We start from the raw sequence: 19,455 nt of genomic DNA on the forward strand, positions 1-19,455 counted from the left end.
CATCTGTATTTCGTGGATCTCTTTCCTAGCCTTATTTCTGTGGAATCTGAGAACAGATATTTCGGATCCCTTTGGAGACTATAGGGCCAAAGGAAATATCCTCCGATAACAAAGAGAAAGAAGCTTTCTGAGAAACTTCTTTGTGTTCTGTGAAATCATCTCACAGAGTTACAGCTTTCCCCTCAAGAAGCCTTTCGCTAAGACAGTTCCTGTGGAATTGGCAAAGTGATATTTGGAAACCCATATAGGGCAATGGTGAAAAAGGAAATATCCTCAGATGAAATCTGGAAAGAAGCTATCTGAAAAACTGCTTAGTGTTCTGTTAATTCATCTCACAGAGTCACATCTGTATTTCGTGGGTCTCTTTGCTAGCCTTATTTCTGTGGAATCTGAGTACAGATATTTCGGATCCCTTTGGAGACTTTTGGGCCAAAGGAAATATCCTCGGATAACAAAGAGAAAGAAGCTTTCTGAGAAACTTCTTTGTGTTCTGTGAAATCATCTCACAGAGTTACAGCTTTCCCCTCAAGAAGCCTTTCGCTAAGACAGTTCTTGTGGAATTGGCAAAGTGATATTTGGAAGCCCATAGAGGGCTATGGTGAAAAAGGAAATATCCTCAAATGAAATCTGGAAAGAAGCTTTCTGAGAAACTGCTTAGTGTTCTGTTAATTCATCTCACAGAGTTACATCTGTATTTGGTGGATCTCTTTGCTAGCCTTATTTCTGTGGAATCTGAGAACAGATATTTCGGATCCCTTTGGAGACTATAGGGCCAAAGGAAATATCCTCCGATAACAAAGAGACAGAAGCTTTCTGAGAAACTTCTTTGAGTTCTGTGAAATCATCTCACAGAGTTACAGCTTTCCCCTCAAGAAGCCTTTCGCTAAGACAGTTCCTGTGGAATTGGCTAAGTGATATTTGAAAGCCCATAGAGGGCTATGGTGAAAAAGGAAATATCCTCAGATGAAATCTGGAAAGAAGCTTTCTGAGAAACTGGTTAGTGTTCTGTTAATTCAGCTCACAGAGTTACATCTGTATTTCGTGGATCTCTTTGCTAGCCTTATTTCTGTGGAATCTGAGAACAGATATATCGGATCCCTTTGGAGACTATAGGGCCAAAGGAAATATCCTCCGATAACAAAGAGAAAGAAGCTTTCTGAGAAACTTCTTTGTGTTCTGTGAAATCATCTCACAGAGTTACAGCTTTCCCCTCAAGAAGCCTTTCGCTAAGACAGTTCCTGTGGAATTGGCAAAGTGATATTTGGAAGCCCATATAGGGCAATGGTGAAAAAGGAAATATCCTCAGATGAAATCTGGAAAGAAGCTTTCTGAGAAACTGCTAGTGTTCTGTCAATTCATCTCACAGAGTTACATCTGTATTTCGTGGGTCTCTTTGCTAGCCTTATTTCTGTGGAATCTGAGAATAGATATTTCAGATCCCTTTGGAGATTATTGGGCCAAAGGAAATATCCTCCCATAACAAAGAGAAAGAAGCTTTCTGAGAAACTTCTTTGTGTTCTGTGAAATCATCTCACAGAGTTACAGCTTTCCCCTCAAGAAGCCTTTGGCTAAGACAGTTCCTGTGGAACTGGCAAAGTGATATTTGGAAGCCCATAGAGGGCTATGGTGAAAAAGGAAATATCCTCAGATGAAATCTGGAAAGAAGCTATCTGAGAAACTGCTTAGTGTTCTGTTAATTCATCTCACAGAGTTACATCTGTATTTCGTGGATCTCTTTGCTAGCCTTATTTCTATTGAATCTCAGAACAGATATTTCGGATCCCTTTGGAGACTATAGGGATAAAGGAAATATCCTCCGATAACAAAGAGAAAGAAGCTTTCTGAGAAACTTCTTTGTGTTCTGTGAAATCATCTCACAGAGTTACAGCTTTCCCCTCAAGAAGCCTTTCGCTAAGACAGTTCCTGTGGAATTGGCAAAGTGATATTTGGAAGCGCACAGAGGGCTATGGTGGAAAAGGAAATATCCTCAGATGAAATCTGGAAAGAAGCTATCTGAGAAACTGCTTAGTGTTCTGTTAATTCATCTCACAGAGTTACATCTGTATTTGGTGGATCTCTTTGCTAGCCTTATTTCTGTGGGATCTCAGAACAGATATTTCGGATCCCTTTGGAGACTATAGGGCCAAAGGAAATATCCTCCGATAACAAAGAGAAAGAAGCTTTCTGGGAAACTTCTTTGTGTTCTGTGAAATCATCTCACAGAGTTACAGCTTTCCCGTCAAGAAGCCTTTCGCTAAGACAGTTCTTGTGGAATTGGCAAAGTGATATTTGGAAGCCCATAGAGGGCTATGGTGAAAAAGTAAATATCCTCAGATAAAATCTGGAAAGAAGCTTTCTGAGAAACTGCTTAGTGTTCTGTTAATTCATCTCACAGAGTTACATCTGTATTTCGTGGATCTCTTTGCTAGCCTTATTTCGGTGGAATCTGAGAACAGATATTTCGGATCCCTTTGGAGACTATAGGGCCAAAGGAAATATCCTCCGATAACAACGAGAAAGAAGCTTTCTGAGAAACTTCTTAGAGTTCTGTGAAATCATCTCACAGAGTTACAGCTTTCCCCTCAAGAAGCCTTTCGCTAAGACAGTTCCTGTGGAATTGGCAAAGTGATATTTGGAAACCCATATAGGGCAATGGTGAAAAAGGAAATATCCTCAGATGAAATCTGGAAAGAAGCTATCTGAAAAACTGCTTAGTGTTCTGTTAATTCATCTCACAGAGTCACATCTGTATTTCGTGGGTCTCTTTGCTAGCCTTATTTCTGTGGAATCTGAGTACAGATATTTCGGATCCCTTTGGAGATTATTGGGCCAAAGGAAATATCCTCGGATAACAAAGAGAAAGAAGCTTTCTGAGAAACTTCTTTGTGTTCTGTGAAATCATCTCACAGAGTTACAGCTTTCCCCTCAAGAAGCCTTTCGCTAAGACAGTTCTTGTGGAATTGGCAAAGTGATATTTGGAAGCCCATAGAGGGCTATGGTGAAAAAGGAAATATCCTCAAATGAAATCTGGAAAGAAGCTTTCTGAGAAACTGCTTAGTGTTCTGTTAATTCATCTCACAGAGTTACATCTGTATTTGGTGGATCTCTTTGCTAGCCTTATTTCTGTGGAATCTGAGAACAGATATTTCGGATCCCTTTGGAGACTATAGGGCCAAAGGAAATATCCTCCGATAACAAAGAGACAGAAGCTTTCTGAGAAACTTCTTTGAGTTCTGTGAAATCATCTCACAGAGTTACAGCTTTCCCCTCAAGAAGCCTTTCGCTAAGACAGTTCTTGTGGAATTGGCTAAGTGATATTTGAAAGCCCATAGAGGGCTATGGTGAAAAAGGAAATATCCTCAGATGAAATCTGGAAAGAAGCTTTCTGAGAAACTGGTTAGTGTTCTGTTAATTCAGCTCACAGAGTTACATCTGTATTTCGTGGATCTCTTTGCTAGCCTTATTTCTGTGGAATCTGAGAACAGATATTTCGGATCCCTTTGGAGACTATAGGGCCAAAGGAAATATCCTCCGATAACAAAGAGAAAGAAGCTTTCTGAGAAACTTCTTTGTGTTCTGTGAAATCATCTCACAGACTTACAGCTTTCCCCTCAAGAAGCCTTTCGCTAAGACAGTTCCTGTGGAATTGGCAAAGTGATATTTGGAAGCCCATATAGGGCAATGGTGAAAAAGGAAATATCCTCAGATGAAATCTGGAAAGAAGCTTTCTGAGAAACTGCTAGTGTTCTGTCAATTCATCTCACAGAGTTACATCTGTATTTCGTGGGTCTCTTTGCTAGCCTTATTTCTGTGGAATCTGAGAATAGATATTTCAGATCCCTTTGGAGATTATTGGGCCAAAGGAAATATCCTCCCATAACAAAGAGAAAGAAGCTTTCTGAGAAACTTCTTTGTGTTCTGTGAAATCATCTCACAGAGTTACAGCTTTCCCCTCAAGAAGCCTTTGGCTAAGACAGTTCCTGTGGAACTGGCAAAGTGATATTTGGAAGCCCATAGAGGGCTATGGTGAAAAAGGAAATATCCTTAGATGAAATCTGGAAAGAAGCTATCTGAGAAACTGCTTAGTGTTCTGTTAATTCATCTCACAGAGTTACATCTGTATTTCGTGGATCTCTTTGCTAGCCTTATTTCTATTGAATCTCAGAACAGATATTTCGGATCCCTTTGGAGACTATAGAGCCAAAGGAAATATCCTCCGATAACAAAGAGAAAGAAGCTTTCTGAGAAACTTCTTTGTGTTCTGTGAAATCATCTCACAGAGTTACAGCTTTCCCCTCAAGAAGCCTTTCGCTAAGACAGTTCCTGTGGAATTGGCAAAGTGATATTTGGAAGCCCATAAAGGGCTATGGTGAAAAAGGAAATATCTTCAGATGAAATCTGGAAAGAAGCTTTCTGAGAAACTGCTTAGTGTTCTGTTAATTCATCTCACAGAGTTACATCTGTATTTCGTGGATCTCTTTGCTAGCCTTATTTCTGTGGAATCTGAGAACAGATATTTCGAATCCCTTTGGAGACTATAGGGCCAAAGGAAATATCCTCGGATAACAAAGAGAAAGAAGCTTTCCGAGAAACTTCTTTGTGTTCTGTGAAATCATCTCACAGAGTTACAGCTTTCCCCTCAAGAAGCCTTTCGCTAAGACAGTTCTTGTGGAATTGGCAAAGTGATATTTGGAAGCCCATAAAGGACTATGGTGAAAAAGGAAATATCCTCAAATGAAATCTGGAAAGAAGCTTTCTGAGAAACTGCTTAGTGTTCTGTTAATTCATCTCACAGAGTTACATCTGTATTTGGTGGATCTCTTTGCTAGCCTTATTTCTGTGGAATCTGAGAACAGATATTTCGGATCCCTTTGGAGACTATAGGGCCAAAGGAAATATCCTCCGATAACAAAGAGACAGAAGCTTTCTGAGAAACTTCTTTGAGTTCTGTGAAATCATCTCACAGAGTTACAGCTTTCCCCTCAAGAAGCCTTTCGCTAAGACAGTTCTTGTGGAATTGGCAAAGTAATATTTGGAAGCCCATAGAGGGCTATGGTGAAAAAGGAAATATCCTCAGATGAAATCTGGAAAGAAGCTTTCTGAGAAACTGGTTGGTGTTCTGTTAATTCAGCTCACAGAGTTACATCTGTATTTCGTGGATCTCTTTGCTAGCCTTATTTCTGTGGAATCTGAGAACAGATATTTCGGATCCCTTTGGAGACTATTGGGCCAAAGGAAATATCCTCCCATAACAAAGAGAAAGAAGCTTTCTGAGAAACTTCTTTGTGTTCTGTGAAATCATCTCACAGAGTTACAGCTTTCCCCTCAAGAAGCCTTTCGCTAAGACAGTTCCTGTGGAATTGGCAAAGTGATATTTGGAAGCGCACAGAGGGCTATGGTGAAAAAGGAAATATCCTCAGATGAAATCTGGAAAGAAGCTATCTGAGAAACTGCTTAGTGTTCTGTTAATTCATCTCACAGAGTTACATCTGTATTTCGTGGATCTCTTTGCTAGCCTTATTTCTGTGGGATCTCAGAACAGATATTTCGGATCCCTTTGGAGACTATAGGGCCAAAGGAAATATCCTCCGATAACAAAGAGAAAGAAGCTTTCTGGGAAACTTCTTTGTGTTCTGTGAAATCATCTCACAGAGTTACAGCTTTCCCGTCAAGAAGCCTTTCGCTAAGACAGTTCCTGTGGAATTGGCAAAGTGATATTTGGAAGCCCATAGAGGGCTATGGTGAAAAAGTAAATATCCTCAGATGAAATCTGGAAAGAAGCTTTCTGAGAAACTGCTTAGTGTTCTGTTAATTCATCTCACAGAGTTACATCTGTATTTCGTGGATCTCTTTGCTAGCCTTATTTCTGTGGAATCTGAGAACAGATATTTCGGATCCCTTTGGAGACTATAGGGCCAAAGGAAATATCCTCCGATAACAACGAGAAAGAAGCTTTCTGAGAAACTTCTTTGTGTTCTGTGAAATCATTTCACAGAGTTACAGCTTTCCCCTCAAGAAGCCTTTCGCTAAGACAGTTCCTGTGGAATTGGCAAAGTGATATTTGGAAACCCATATAGGGCAATGGTGAAAAAGGAAATATCCTCAGATGAAATCTGGAAAGAAGCTATCTGAAAAACTGCTTAGTGTTCTGTTAATTCATCTCACAGAGTCACATCTGTATTTCGTGGGTCTCTTTGCTAGCCTTATTTCTGTGGAATCTGAGAACAGATATTTCGGATCCCTTTGGAGACTATTGGGCCAAAGGAAATATCCTCCGATAACAAAGAGAAAGAAGCTTTCTGAGAAACTTCTTTGTGTTCTGTGAAATCATCTCACAGAGTTACAGCTTTCCCCTCAAGAAGCCTTTCGCTAAGACAGGTCTTGTGGAATTGGCAAAGTGATATTTGGAAGCCCATAGAGGGCTATGGTGAAAAAGGAAATATCCTCAAATGAAATCTGGAAAGAAGCTTTCTGAGAAACTGCTTAGTGTTCTGTTAATTCATCTCCCAGAGTTACATCTGTATTTGGTGGATCTCTTTGCTAGCCTTATTTCTGTGGAATCTGAGAACAGATATTTCAGATCCCTTTGGAGACTATAGGGCCAAAGGAAATATCCTCCGATAACAAAGAGACAGAAGCTTTCTGAGAAACTTCTTTGAGTTCTGTGAAATCATCTCACAGAGTTACAGCTTTCCCCTCAAGAAGCCTTTCGCTAAGACAGTTCTTGTGGAATTGGCTAAGTGATATTTGGAAGCCCATAGAGGGCTATGGTGAAAAAGGAAATATCCTCAGATGAAATCTGGAAAGAAGCTTTCTGAGAAACTGCTTAGTGTTCTGTTAATTCAGCTCACAGAGTTACATCTGTATTTCGTGGATCTCTTTGCTAGCCTTATTTCTGTGGAATCTGAGAACAGATATTTCGGATCCCTTTGGAGACTATAGGGCCAAAGGAAATATCCTCCGATAACAAAGAGAAAGAAGCTTTCTGAGAAACTTCTTTGTGTTCTGTGAAATCATCTCACAGAGTTACAGCTTTCCCCTCAGGAAGCCTTTCGCTAAGACAGTTCTTGTGGAATTGGCAAAGTGATATTTGGAAGCCCATATAGGGCAATGCTGAAAAAGGAAATATCCTCAGATGAAATCTGGAAAGAAGCTTTCTGAGAAACTGCTAGTGTTCTGTCAATTCATCTCACAGAGTTACATCTGTATTTCGTGGGTCTCTTTGCTAGCCTTATTTCTGTGGAATCTGAGAACAGATATTTCAGATACCTTTGTAGATTACTGGGCCAAAGGAAATATCCTCCCATAACAAAGAGAAAGTAGCTTTCTGAGAAACTTCTTTGTGTTCTGTGAAATCATCTCACAGAGTTACAGCTTTCCCCTCAAGAAGCCTTTGGCTAAGACAGTTCCTGTGGAACTGGCAAAGTGATATTTGGAAGCCCATAGAGGGCTACGGTGAAAAAGGAAATATCCTCAGATGAAATCTGGAAAGAAGCTATCTGAGAAACTGCTTAGTGTTCTGTTAATTCATCTCACAGAGTTACATCTGTATTTCGTGGATCTCTTTGCTAGCCTTATTTCTGTGGAATCTCAGAACAGATATTTCGGATACCTTTGGAGACTATAGGGCCAAAGGAAATATCCTCCGATAACAAAGAGAAATAAGCTTTCTGAGAAACTTCTTTGTGTTCTGGGAAATCATCTCACAGAGTTACAGCTTTCCCCTCAAGAAGCCTTGCGCTAAGACAGTTCCTGTGGAATTGGCAAAGTGATATTTGGAAGCCCATAAAGGGCTATGGTGAAAAAGGAAATATCTTCAGATGAAATCTGGAAAGAAGCTTTCTGAGAAACTGCTTAGTGTTCTGTTAATTCATCTCACAGAGTTACATCTGTATTTCGTGGATCTCTTTGCTAGCCTTATTTCTGTGGAATCTGAGAACAGATATTTCGAATCCCTTTGGAGACTATTGGGCCAAAGGAAATATCCTCCCATAACAAAGAGAAAGAAGCTTTCTGAGAAACTTCTTTGTGTTCTGTGAAATCATCTCACAGAGTTACAGCTTTCCCCTCAAGAAGCCTTTCGCTAAGACAGTTCTTGTGGAATTGGCAAAGTGATATTTGGAAGCCCATACAGGGCTATGGTGAAAAAGGAAATATCCTCAAATGAAATCTGGAAAGAAGCTTTCTGAGAAACTGCTTAGTGTTCTGTTAATTCATCTCACAGAGTTACATCTGTATTTGGGGGATCTCTTTGCTAGCCTTATTTCTGTGGAATCTGAGAACAGTTATTTCGGATCCCTTTGGAGACTATAGGGCCAAAGGAAATATCCTCCGATAACAAAGAGAAAGAAGCTTTCTGAGAAACTTCTTTGTGTTCTGTGAAATCATCTCACAGAGTTACAGCTTTCCCCTCAAGAAGCCTTTCGCTAAGATAGTTCTTGTGGAATTGGCAAAGTGATATTTGGAAGCCCATAGAGGGCTATGGTGAAAAAGGAAATATCCTCAAATGAAATCTGGAAAGAAGCTTTCTGAGAAACTGCTTGGTGTTCTGTTAATTCATCTCACAGAGTTACATCTTTTTTTTCTTGGATCTCTTTGCTACCTTTATTTCTGTGGAATCTGAAAACAGATATTTCGGATCCCTTTCGAGACTATAGGGCCAAAGGAAATATCCTCCGATAACAAAGAGACAGAAGCTTTCTGAGAAACTTCTTTGAGTTCTGTGAAATCATCTCACAGAGTTACAGCTTTACCCTCAAGAAGCCTTTCACTAAGACAGTTCTTGTGGAATTGGCAAAGTGATATTTGGAAGCCCATAGTGGGCTATGGTGAAAAAGGAAATATCCTCAGATGAAATCTGGAAAGAAGCTTTCTGAGAAACTGCTTAGTGTTCTGTTAATTCAGCTCACAGAGTTACATCTGTATTTGGTGGATCTCTTTGCTAGCCTTATTTCTGTGGAATCTGAGAACAGATATTTCGGATCCCTTTGGAGACTAGAGGGCCAAAGGAAATATCCTCCGATAACAAAGAGAAAGAAGCTTTCTGAGAAACTTCTTTGTCTTTTGTGAAATCGTCTCACAGAGTTACAGCTTTCCCCTCAAGAAGCCTTGCGCTAAGTCAGTTCTTGTGGAATTGGCAAAGTGATATTTGGAAGCCCCTAGAGGGCTACGGTGAAAAAGGAAATATCCTCAGATGAAATCTGGAAAGAAGCTTTCTGAGAAACTGCTTAGTGTTCTGTTAATTCATCTCACAGAGTTACATCTGTATTTCGTGGATCTCTTTGCTAGCCTTATTTCTGAGGAATCTGAGAACAGATATTTCGGTTCCCTTTGGAGACTATAGGGCCAAAGGAAATATACTCCGATAACAAAGAGAAAGAAGCTTTCTGAGAAACTTCTTTGTGTTCTGTGAAATCATCTCACAGAGTTACAGCTTTCCTCTAAAGAAGCCTTTCGCTAAGACAGTTCTTGTGGAATTGGCAAAGTGATATTTGGAAGCCCTTAGAGGGCTATGGTGAAAAAGGAAATATTCTCAGATGAAATCTGGAAAGAAGCTTTTTGAGAAACTGCTTAGTGTTCTGTTAATTCAGCTCACAGAGTTACATCTGTATTTCGTGGATCTCTTTGCTACCTTTATTTCTGTGGAGTCTTAAAACAGATATTCCGGATCCCTTTGGAGACTATAGGGCCAAAGGAAATATCCTCCCATAACAAAGAGAAAGAAGCTTTCTGAGAAACTTCTTTGCGTTCTGTGAAATCATCTCACAGAGTTACAGCTCTCCCCTCAAGAAGCCTTTCGCTAAGACAGTTCTTGTGGAATTGGCAAAGTGATATTTGGAAGCCCATAGAGGGCTATGGTGAAAAAGGAAATATCCTCAAATGAAATCTGGAAAGAAGCTTTGTGAGAAACTGCTTTGTGTTCTGTTAATTCATCTCACAGAGTTACATCTGTATTTCTTGGATCTCTTTGCTACCTTTATTTCTGTGGAATCTGAAATCAGATATTTCGGATCCCTTTGGAGACTATAGGGCCAAAGGAAATATCCTCCGATAACAAAGAGAAAGAAGCTTTCTGAGAAACTTCTTTGTGTTCTGTGAAATCATCTCACAGAGTTACAGCTTTCCCCTCAAGAAGCCTTTCGCTAAGACAGTTCTTGTGGAATTGGCAAAGTGATATTTGGAAGCCCATAGAGGGCTATGGTGAAAAAGGAAATATCCTCAGATGAAATCTGGAAAGAAGCTATCTGAGAAACTGCTTAGTGTTCTGTTAATTCATCTCACAGAGTTACATCTGTATTTCGTGGATCTCTTTGCTAGCCTTATTGCTGTGGAATCTGAGAACAGATATTTCGAATCCCTTTGGATACTATAGGGCCAAAGGAAATATCCACCGATAACAAAGAGAAAGAAGCTGTCTGAGAAACTTCTTTGTGTTCTGTGAAATCATCTCACAGAGTTACAACTCTCCCCTCAAGAAGCCTTTCGCTAAGACAGTTCTTGTGGAATTGGCAAAGAGATATTTGGAAGCCCATAGAGGTCTATGGTGAAAAAGGAAATATCCTCAGATGAAATCTGGAAAGAAGCTTTCTGAGAAACTGCTTCGTGTTCTGTTAATTCAGCTCACAGAGTTACATCTGTATTTCGTGGATCTCTTTGCTAGCCTTATTTCTGTGGAATCTGAGAACAGATATTTCGGATCCCTTTGGAGACTATAGGGCCAAAGGAAATATCCTCCGATAACAAAGAGAAAGAAGCTTTCTGAGAAACTTCTTTGTGTTCTGTGAAATCATCTCACAGAGTTACAGCTTTCCCCTCAAGAAGCCTTTCGCTAAGACAGTTCTTGTGGAATTGGCAAAGTGATATTTGGAAGCCCATAGAGGGCTATGGTGAAAAAGGAAATATCCTCAGATGAAATCTGGAAAGAAGCTTTCTGAGAAACTGCTTAGTGTTCTGTTAATTCATCTCACAGAGTTACATCCGTATTTCGTGGATCTCTTTGCTAGCCTTATTTCTGTGGAATCTGAGAACAGATATTTCGGATCCCTTTGGAGACTATAGGGCCAAAGGAAATATACTCCGATAACAAAGAGAAAGAAGCTTTCTGAGAAACTTCTTTGTGTTCTGTGAAATCATCTCACAGAGTTACAGCTTTCCCCTCAAGAAGCCTTTCGCTAAGGCAGTTCTTGTGGAATTGGCAAAGTGATATTTGGAAGCCCATAGAGGGCTATGGTGAAAAAGGAAATATCCTCAGATGAAGTCTGGAAAGAAGCTTTCTGAGAAACTGCTTAGTGTTCTGTTAATTCATCTCACAGAGTTACATCTGTATTTCGTGGATCTCTTTGCTAGCCTTATTTCTGTGGAATCTGAGAACAGATATTTCGGATCCCTTTGGAGACTATAGGGCCAAAGGAAATATCCTCCCATAACAAAGAGAAAGAAGCTTTCTGAGAAACTTCTTTGTGTTCTGTGAAATCATCTCACAGAGTTACAGCTTTCCTCTCAAGGAGCCTTTCGCTAAGACAGTTTTTGTGGAATTGGCAAAGTGATATTTGGAAGCCCATAGAGGGCTATGGTGAAAAAGGAAATATCCTCAGATGAAATCTGGAAAGAAGCTTTCTGAGAAACTGCTTAGTGATCTGTTCACTCATCTCACAGAGTTACATCTGTATTTCGTGGATCTGTTTGCTAGCCTTATTTCTGTGGAAACTGAGAACAGATATTTCCGATCCCTTTGGAGACTATAGGGCCAAAGGAAATATCCACCGTTAACAAAGAGAAAGAAGCTCTCTGAGAAACTTCTTTGTGTTCTGTGAAATCATCTCACAGAGTAACAGCTCTCCCCTCAAGAAGCCTTTCGCTAAGACAGTTCTTGTGGAATTGGAAAGTGATATTTGGAAGCCCATAGAGGTCTATGGTGAAAAAGGAAATATCCTCAGATGAAATCTGGAAAGAAGCTTTCTGAGAAACTGCTTAGTGTTCTGTTAATTCAGCTCACAGAGTTACATCTGTATTACGTGGATCTCTTTGCTAGCCTTATTTCTGTGGAATCTGAAAACAGATATTTCGGATCCCTTTGGAGACTATAGGGCCAAAGGAAATATCCTCCGATAACAAAGAGAAAGAAGCTTTCTGAGAAACTTCTTTGTGTTCTGTGAAATCATCTCACAGAGTTACAGCTTTCCCCTCAAGAAGCCTTTCGCTAAGACAGTTCTTGTGGAATTGGCAAAGTGATATTTGGAAGCCCATAGAGGGCTATGGTGAAAAAGGAAATATCCTCAGATGAAATCTGGAAAGAAGCTATCTGAGAAACTGCTTAGTGTTCTGTTAATTCATCTCACAGAGTTACATCTGTATTTCGTGGATCTCTTTGCTAGCCTTATTGCTGTGGAATCTGAGAACAGATATTTCGGATCCCTTTGGAGACCATAGGGCCAAAGGAAATATCCTCCGATAACAAAGAGAAAGAAGCTTTCTGAGAAACTTCTTTGTGTTCTGGGAAATCATCTCACAGAGTTACAGCTTTCCCCTCAAGAAGCCTTTCGCTAAGACAGTTCTTGTGGAATTGGCAAAGTGATATTTGGAAGCCAATAGAGGGCGATGGTGAAAAAGGAAATATCCTCAGATGAAATCTGGAAAGAAGCTTTCTGAGAAACTGCTTAGTGTTCTGTTAATTCATCTCACAGAGTTACATCTGTATTTCGTGGATCTCTTTGCTAGCCTTATTTCTGTGGAATCTGAGAACAGATATTTCGAATCCCTTTGGATACTATAGGGCCAAAGGAAATATCCACCGATAACAAAGAGAAAGAAGCTGTCTGAGAAACTTCTTTGTGTTCTGTGAAATCATCTCACAGAGTTACAACTCTCCGCTCAAGAAGCCTTTCGCTAAGACAGTTCTTGTGGAATTGGCAAAGAGATATTTGGAAGCCCATAGAGGTCTATGGTGAAAAAGGAAATATCCTCAGATGAAATCTGGAAAGAAGCTTTCTGAGAAACTGCTTCGTGTTCTGTTAATTCAGCTCACAGAGTTACATCTGTATTTCGTGGATCTCTTTGCTAGCCTTATTTCTGTGGAATCTGAGAACAGATATTTCGGATCCCTTTGGAGACTATAGGGCCAAAGGAAATATCCTCCGATAACAAAGAGAAAGAAGCTTTCTGAGAAACTTCTTTGTGTTCTGTGAAATCATCTCACAGAGTTACAGCTTTCCCCTCAAGAAGCCTTTCGCTAAGACAGTTCTTGTGGAATTGGCAAAGTGATATTTGGAAGCCCATAGAGGGCTATGGTGAAAAAGGAAATATCATCAGATGAAATCTGGAAGGAAGCTTTCTGAGAAACTGCTTAGTGTTCTGTTAATTCATCTCACAGAGTTACATCTGTATTTCGTGGATCTCTTTGCTAGCCTTATTTCTGTGGAATCTGAGAACAGATATTTCGGTTCCCTTTGGAGACTATAGGGCCAAAGGAAATATACTCCGATAACAAAGAGAAAGAAGCTTTCTGAGAAACTTCTTTGTGTTCTGTGAAATCATCTTACAGAGTTACAGCTTTCCCCTCAAGAAGCCTTTCGCTAAGACAGTTCTTGTGGAATTGGCAAAGTGATATTTGGAAGCCCATAGAGGGCTATGGTGAAAAAGGAAATATCCTCAGATGAAATCTGGAAAGAAGCTTTCTGAGAAACTGCTTAGTGTTCTGTTAATTCATCTCACAGAGTTACATCTGTATTTCGTGGATCTCTTTGCTACCTTTATTTCTGTGGAATCTGAGAACAGATATTTCGGATCCCTTTGGAGACTATAGGGCCAAAGGAAATATCCTCGGATAACAAAGAGAAAGAAGCTTTCTGAGAAACTTCTTTGTGTTCTGTGAAATCATCTCACAGAGTTACAGCTTTCCCCTCAAGAAGCCTTTCGCTAAGACAGTTCTTGTGGAATTGGCAAAGTGATATTTGGAAGCCCATAGAGGGCTATGGTGAAAAAGGAAATATCCTCAGATGAAATCTGGAAAGAAGCTTTCTGAGAAACTGCTTAGTGTTCTGTTAATTCATCTCACAGAGTTACATCTGTATTTCGTGGATCTCTTTGCTAGCCTTATTTCTGTGGAATCTGAGAACAGATATTTCGGATCCCTTTGGAGACTATAGGGCCAAAGGAAATATCCTCCGATAACAAAGAGAAAGAAGCTTTCTGAGAAACTTCTTTGTGTTCTGTGAAATCATCTCACAGAGTTACAGCTTTCCCCTCAAGAAGCCTTTCGCTAAGACTGTTCCTGTGGAATTGGCAAAGTGATATTTGGAAGCCCATATAGGGCTACGGTGAAAAAGGAAATCTCCTCAGATGAAATCTGGAAAGAAGCTTTCTGAGAAACTGCTTAGTGTTCTGTTAATTCATCTCACAGAGTTACATCTGTATTCGTTGGATCTCTTTGCTAGCCTTATTTCTGTGGAATCTGAGAACAGATATTTCGGATCCCTTTGGAGACTATAGGGCCAAAGGAAATATCCTCGGATAACAAAGAGACAGAAACTTTCTGAGAAACTTCTTTGTGTTCTGTGAAATCATCTCACAGAGTTACAGCTTTCCCCTCAAGAAGCCTTTCGTTAAGACAGTTCCTGTGGAATTGGCAAAGTGATATTTGGAAGCCCATAGAGGGCTATGGTGAAAAAGGAAATATCCTCAAATGAAATCTGGAAAGAAGCTTTCTGAGAAACTGCTTAGTGTTCTGTTAATTCATCTCACAGAGTTACATCTGTATTTCGTGGATCTCTTTGCTAGCCTTATTTCTGTGGAATCTGAGAACAGATATTTCGGTTCCCTTTGGAGACTATAGGGCCAAAGGAAATATACTCCGATAACAAAGAGAAAGAAGCTTTCTGAGAAACTTCTTTGTGTTCTGTGAAATCATCTCACAGAGTTACAGCTTTCCCCTCAAGAAGCCTTTCGCTAAGACAGTTCTTGTGGAATTGGCAAAGTGACATTTGGAAGCCCTTAGAGGGCTATGGTGAAAAAGGAAATATCCTCAGATGAAATCTGGAAAGAAGCTTTTTGAGAAACTGCTTAGTGTTCTGTTAATTCATCTAACAGAGTTACATCTGTATTTCGTGGATCTCTTTGCTACCTTTATTTCTGTGGAATCTTAAAACAGATATTCCGGATCCCTTTGGAGACTATAGGGCCAAAGGAAATATCCTCCGATAACAAAGAGAAAGAAGCTTTCTGAGAAACTTCTTTGCGTTCTGTGAAATCATCTCACAGAGTTACAGCTCTCCCCTCATGAAGCCTTTCGCTAAGACAGTTCTTGTGGAATTGGCAAAGTGATATTTGGAAGCCCATAGAGGGCTATGGTGAAAAAGGAAATATCCTCAAATGAAATCTGGAAAGAAGCTTTCTGAGAAACTGCTTTGTGTTCTGTTAATTCATCTCACAGAGTTACATCTGTATTTCTTGGATCTCTTTGCTACCTTTATTTCTGTGGAATCTGAAAACAGATATTTCGGATCCCTTTGGAGACTATAGGGCCAAAGGAAATATCCTCCGATAACAAAGAGAAAGAAGCTTTCTGAGAAACTTCTTTGTGTTCTGTGAAATCACCTCACAGAGTTACAGCTTTCCCCTCAAGAAGCCTTTCGCTAAGACAGTTCTTGTGGAATTGGCAAAGTGATATTTGGAAGACCATAGAGGGCTATGTTTAAAAAGGAAATATCTTCAGATGAAATCTGGAAAGAAGCTTTCTGAGAAACTGCTTAGTGTTCTGTTAATTCATCTCACAGAGTTACATCTGTATTTCATGGATCTCTTTGCTAGCCTTATTTCTGTGGAATCTGAGAACAGATATTTCGAATCCCTTTGGAGACTATAGGGCCAAAGGAAATATCCTCGGATAACAAAGAGAAAGAAGCTTTCTGAGAAACTTCTTTGTGTTCTGTGAAAACATCTCACAGAGTTACAGCTTTCCCCTCAAGAAGCCTTTCGCTAAGACAGTTCCTGTGGAATTGGCAAAGTGATATTTGGAAGCCCATAGAGGGCTATGGTGAAAAAGGAAATATCCTCAAATGAAATCTGGAAAGAAGCTTTCTGAGAAACTGCTTAGTGTTCTGTTAATTCATCTCACGGAGTTACATCTGTATTTGGTGGATCTCTTTGCTAGCCTTATTTCTGTGGAATCTGAGAACAGATATTTCGGATCCCTTTGGAGACTATAGGGCCAAAGGAAATATCCTCCGATAACAAAGAGACAGAAGCTTTCTGAGAAACTTCTTTGAGTTCTGTGAAATCATCTCACAGAGTTACAGCTTTCCCCTCAAGAAGCCTTTCGCTAAGACAGTTCTTGTGGAATTGGCAAAGTGATATTTGGAAGCCCATAGAGGGCTATGGTGAAAAAGGAAATATCCTCAAATGAAATCTGGAAAGAAGCTTTCTGAGAAACTGCTTAGTGTTCTGTTAATTCATCTCACAGAGTTACATCTGTATTTGGTGGATCTCTTTGCTAGCCTTATTTCTGTGGAATCTGAGAACAGATATTTCGGATCCCTTTGGAGACTATAGGGCCAAAGGAAATATCCTCCCATAACAAAGAGTCAGAAGCTTTCTGAGAAACTTCTTTGAGTTCTGTGAAATCATCTCACAGAGTTACAGCTTTGCCCTCAAGAAGCCTTTCGCTAAGACAGTTCCTGTGGAATTGGCAAAGTGATATTTGGAAGCCCATATAGGGCAAAGGTGAAAAAGGAAATATCCTCAGATGAAATCTGGAAAGAAGCTTTCTGAGAAACTGCTTAGTGTTCTGTTAATTCATCTCACAGAGTTACATCTGTATTTCGTGGGTCTCTTTGCTACCCTTATTTCTGTGGAATTTGAGAACAGATATTTCGGATACCTTTGGATACTATAGGGCCAAAGGAAATATCCACCGATAACAAAGAGAAAGAAGCTGTCTGAGAAACTTCTTTGTGTTCTGTGAAATCATCTCACAGAGTTACAACTCTCCCCTCAAGAAGCCTTTCGCTAAGACAGTTCTTGTGGAATTGGCAAAGTGATATTTGGAAGCCCATAGAGGTCTATGGTGAAAAAGGAAATATCCTCAGATGAAATCTGGAAAGAAGCTTTCTGAGAAACTGCTTAGTGTTCTGTTAATTCATCTCACAGAGTTACATCTGTATTTCGTGGGTCTCTTTGCTACCCTTATTTCTGTGGAATCTGAGAACAGATATTTCGGATCCCTTTGGAGACTATAGGGCCAAAGGAAATATCCTCCGATAACAAAGAGACAGAAGCTTTCTGAGAAACTTCTTTGAGTTCTGTGAAATCATCTCAAAGAGTTACAGCTTTCCCCTCAAGAAGCCTTTCGCTAAGACAGTTCTTGTGGAATTGGCAAAGTGATATTTGGAAGCCCATAGAGGGCTATGGTGAAAAAGGAAATATCCTCAGATGAAATCTGGAAAGAAGCTTTCTGAGAAACTGGTTAGTGTTCTGTTAATTCAGCTCACAGAGTTACATCTGTATTTCGTGGATCTCTTTGGTAGCCTTATTTCTGTGGAATCTGAGAACAGATATTTCGGATCCCTTTGGAGACTATAGGGCCAAAGGAAATATCCTCCCATAACAAAGAGAAAGAAGCTCTCTGAGAAACTTCTTTGTGTTCTGTGAAATCATCTCACAGAGTTACAGCTCTCCCCTCAAGAAGCCTTTCGCTAAGACAGTTCTTGTGGAATTGGCAAAGTGATATTTGGAAGCCCATAGAGGGCTATGGTGAAAAAGGAAATATCTTCAGATGAAATCTGGAAAGAAGCTTTCTGAGAAACTGCTTAGTGTTCTGTTAATTCATCTCACAGAGTTACATCTGTATTTCGTGGATCTCTTTGCTAGCCTTATTTCTGTGGAATCTGAGAACAGATATTTCGGTTCCCTTTGGAGACTATAGGGCCAAAGGAAATATACTCCGATAACAAAGAGAAAGAAGCTTTCTGAGAAACTTCTTTGTGTTCTGTGAAATCATCTCACAGAGTTACAGCTTTCCCCTCAAGTAGCCTTTCGCTAAGACAGTTCCTGTGGAATTGGCAAAGTGATATTTGGAAGCCCTTAGAGGGCTATGGTGAAAAAGGAAATATCCTCAGATGAAATCTGGAAAGAAGCTTTTTGAAAAACTGCTTAGTGTTCTGTTAATTCATCTCACAGAGTTACATCTGTATTTCGTGGATCTCTTTGCTACCTTTATTTCTGTGGAATCTTGAAACAGATATTTCGGATCCCTTTGGAGACTATAGGGCCAAAGGAAATATCCTCCCATAACAAAGAGAAAGAAGCTTTCTGAGAAACTTCTTTGTGTTCTGTGAAATCATCTCACAGAGTTACAGCTTTCCCCTCAAGAAGCCTTTCGGTAAGACAGTTCTTGTGGAATTGGCAAAGTGATATTTGGAAGCCCATAGAGGGCTATGGTGAAAAAGGAAATATCCTCAAATGAAATCTGCAAAGAAGCTTTCTGAGAAACTCCTTGGTGTTCTGTTAATTCATCTCACAGAGTTACATCTGTATTTCTTGGATCTCTTTGCTACCTTTATTTCTGTGGAATCTGAGAACAGATATTTCGGATCCCTTTGGAGACTATAGGGCCAAAGGAAATATCCTCCGATAACAAAGAGAAAGAAGCTTTCTGAGAAACTTCTTTGTGTTCTGTGAAATCATCTCACAGAGTTACAGCTTTCCCCTCAAGAAGCCTTTCGCTAAGACAGTTCCTGTGGAATTGGCAAAGTGATATTTGGAAGCCCATAGAGGGCTATGGTGAAAAAGGAAATATCCTCAGATGAAATCTGGAAAGAAGCTTTCTGAGAAACTGCTTAGTGTTCTGTAAATTCATCTCACAGAGTTACATCTGTATTTCGTGGATCTCTTTGCTAGCCTTATTGCTGTGGAATCTGAGAACAGATATTTCGGATCCCATTGGAGACTATAGGGCCAAAGGAAATATCCTCCGATAACAAAGAGAAAGAAGCTTTCTGAGAAACTTCTTTGTGTTCTGGGAAATCATCTCACAGAGTTACAGCTTTCCCCTCAAGAAGCCTTTCGATAAGACAGTTCTTGTGGAATTGGCAAAGTGATAATTGGAAGCCCATAGAGGGCTATGGTGAAAAAGGAAATATCCTCAGATGAAATCTGGAAAGAAGCTTTCTGAGAAACTGCTTACTGTTCTGATAATTCATCTCACAGAGTTACATCTGCATTTCGTGGATGTCTTTGCTAGCCTTATTTCTGTGGAATCTGAGAACAGATATTTCGGATCCCTTTGGAGACTATAGGGCCAAAGGAAATATCCTCCGATAACAAAGAGAAAGAAGCTTTCTGAGAAACTTCTTTGTGTTCTGTGAAATCATCTCACAGAGTTACAGCTTTCCTCTAAAGAAGCCTTTCGCTAAGACAGTTCTTGTGGAATTGGAAAGTGATATTTGGAAGCCCATAGAGGGC

Source organism: Macaca mulatta, chromosome 4 (genome assembly GCF_049350105.2).
Source record: "Macaca mulatta isolate MMU2019108-1 chromosome 4, T2T-MMU8v2.0, whole genome shotgun sequence".
Classification (NCBI taxonomy): Eukaryota; Metazoa; Chordata; class Mammalia; order Primates; family Cercopithecidae; genus Macaca; species Macaca mulatta.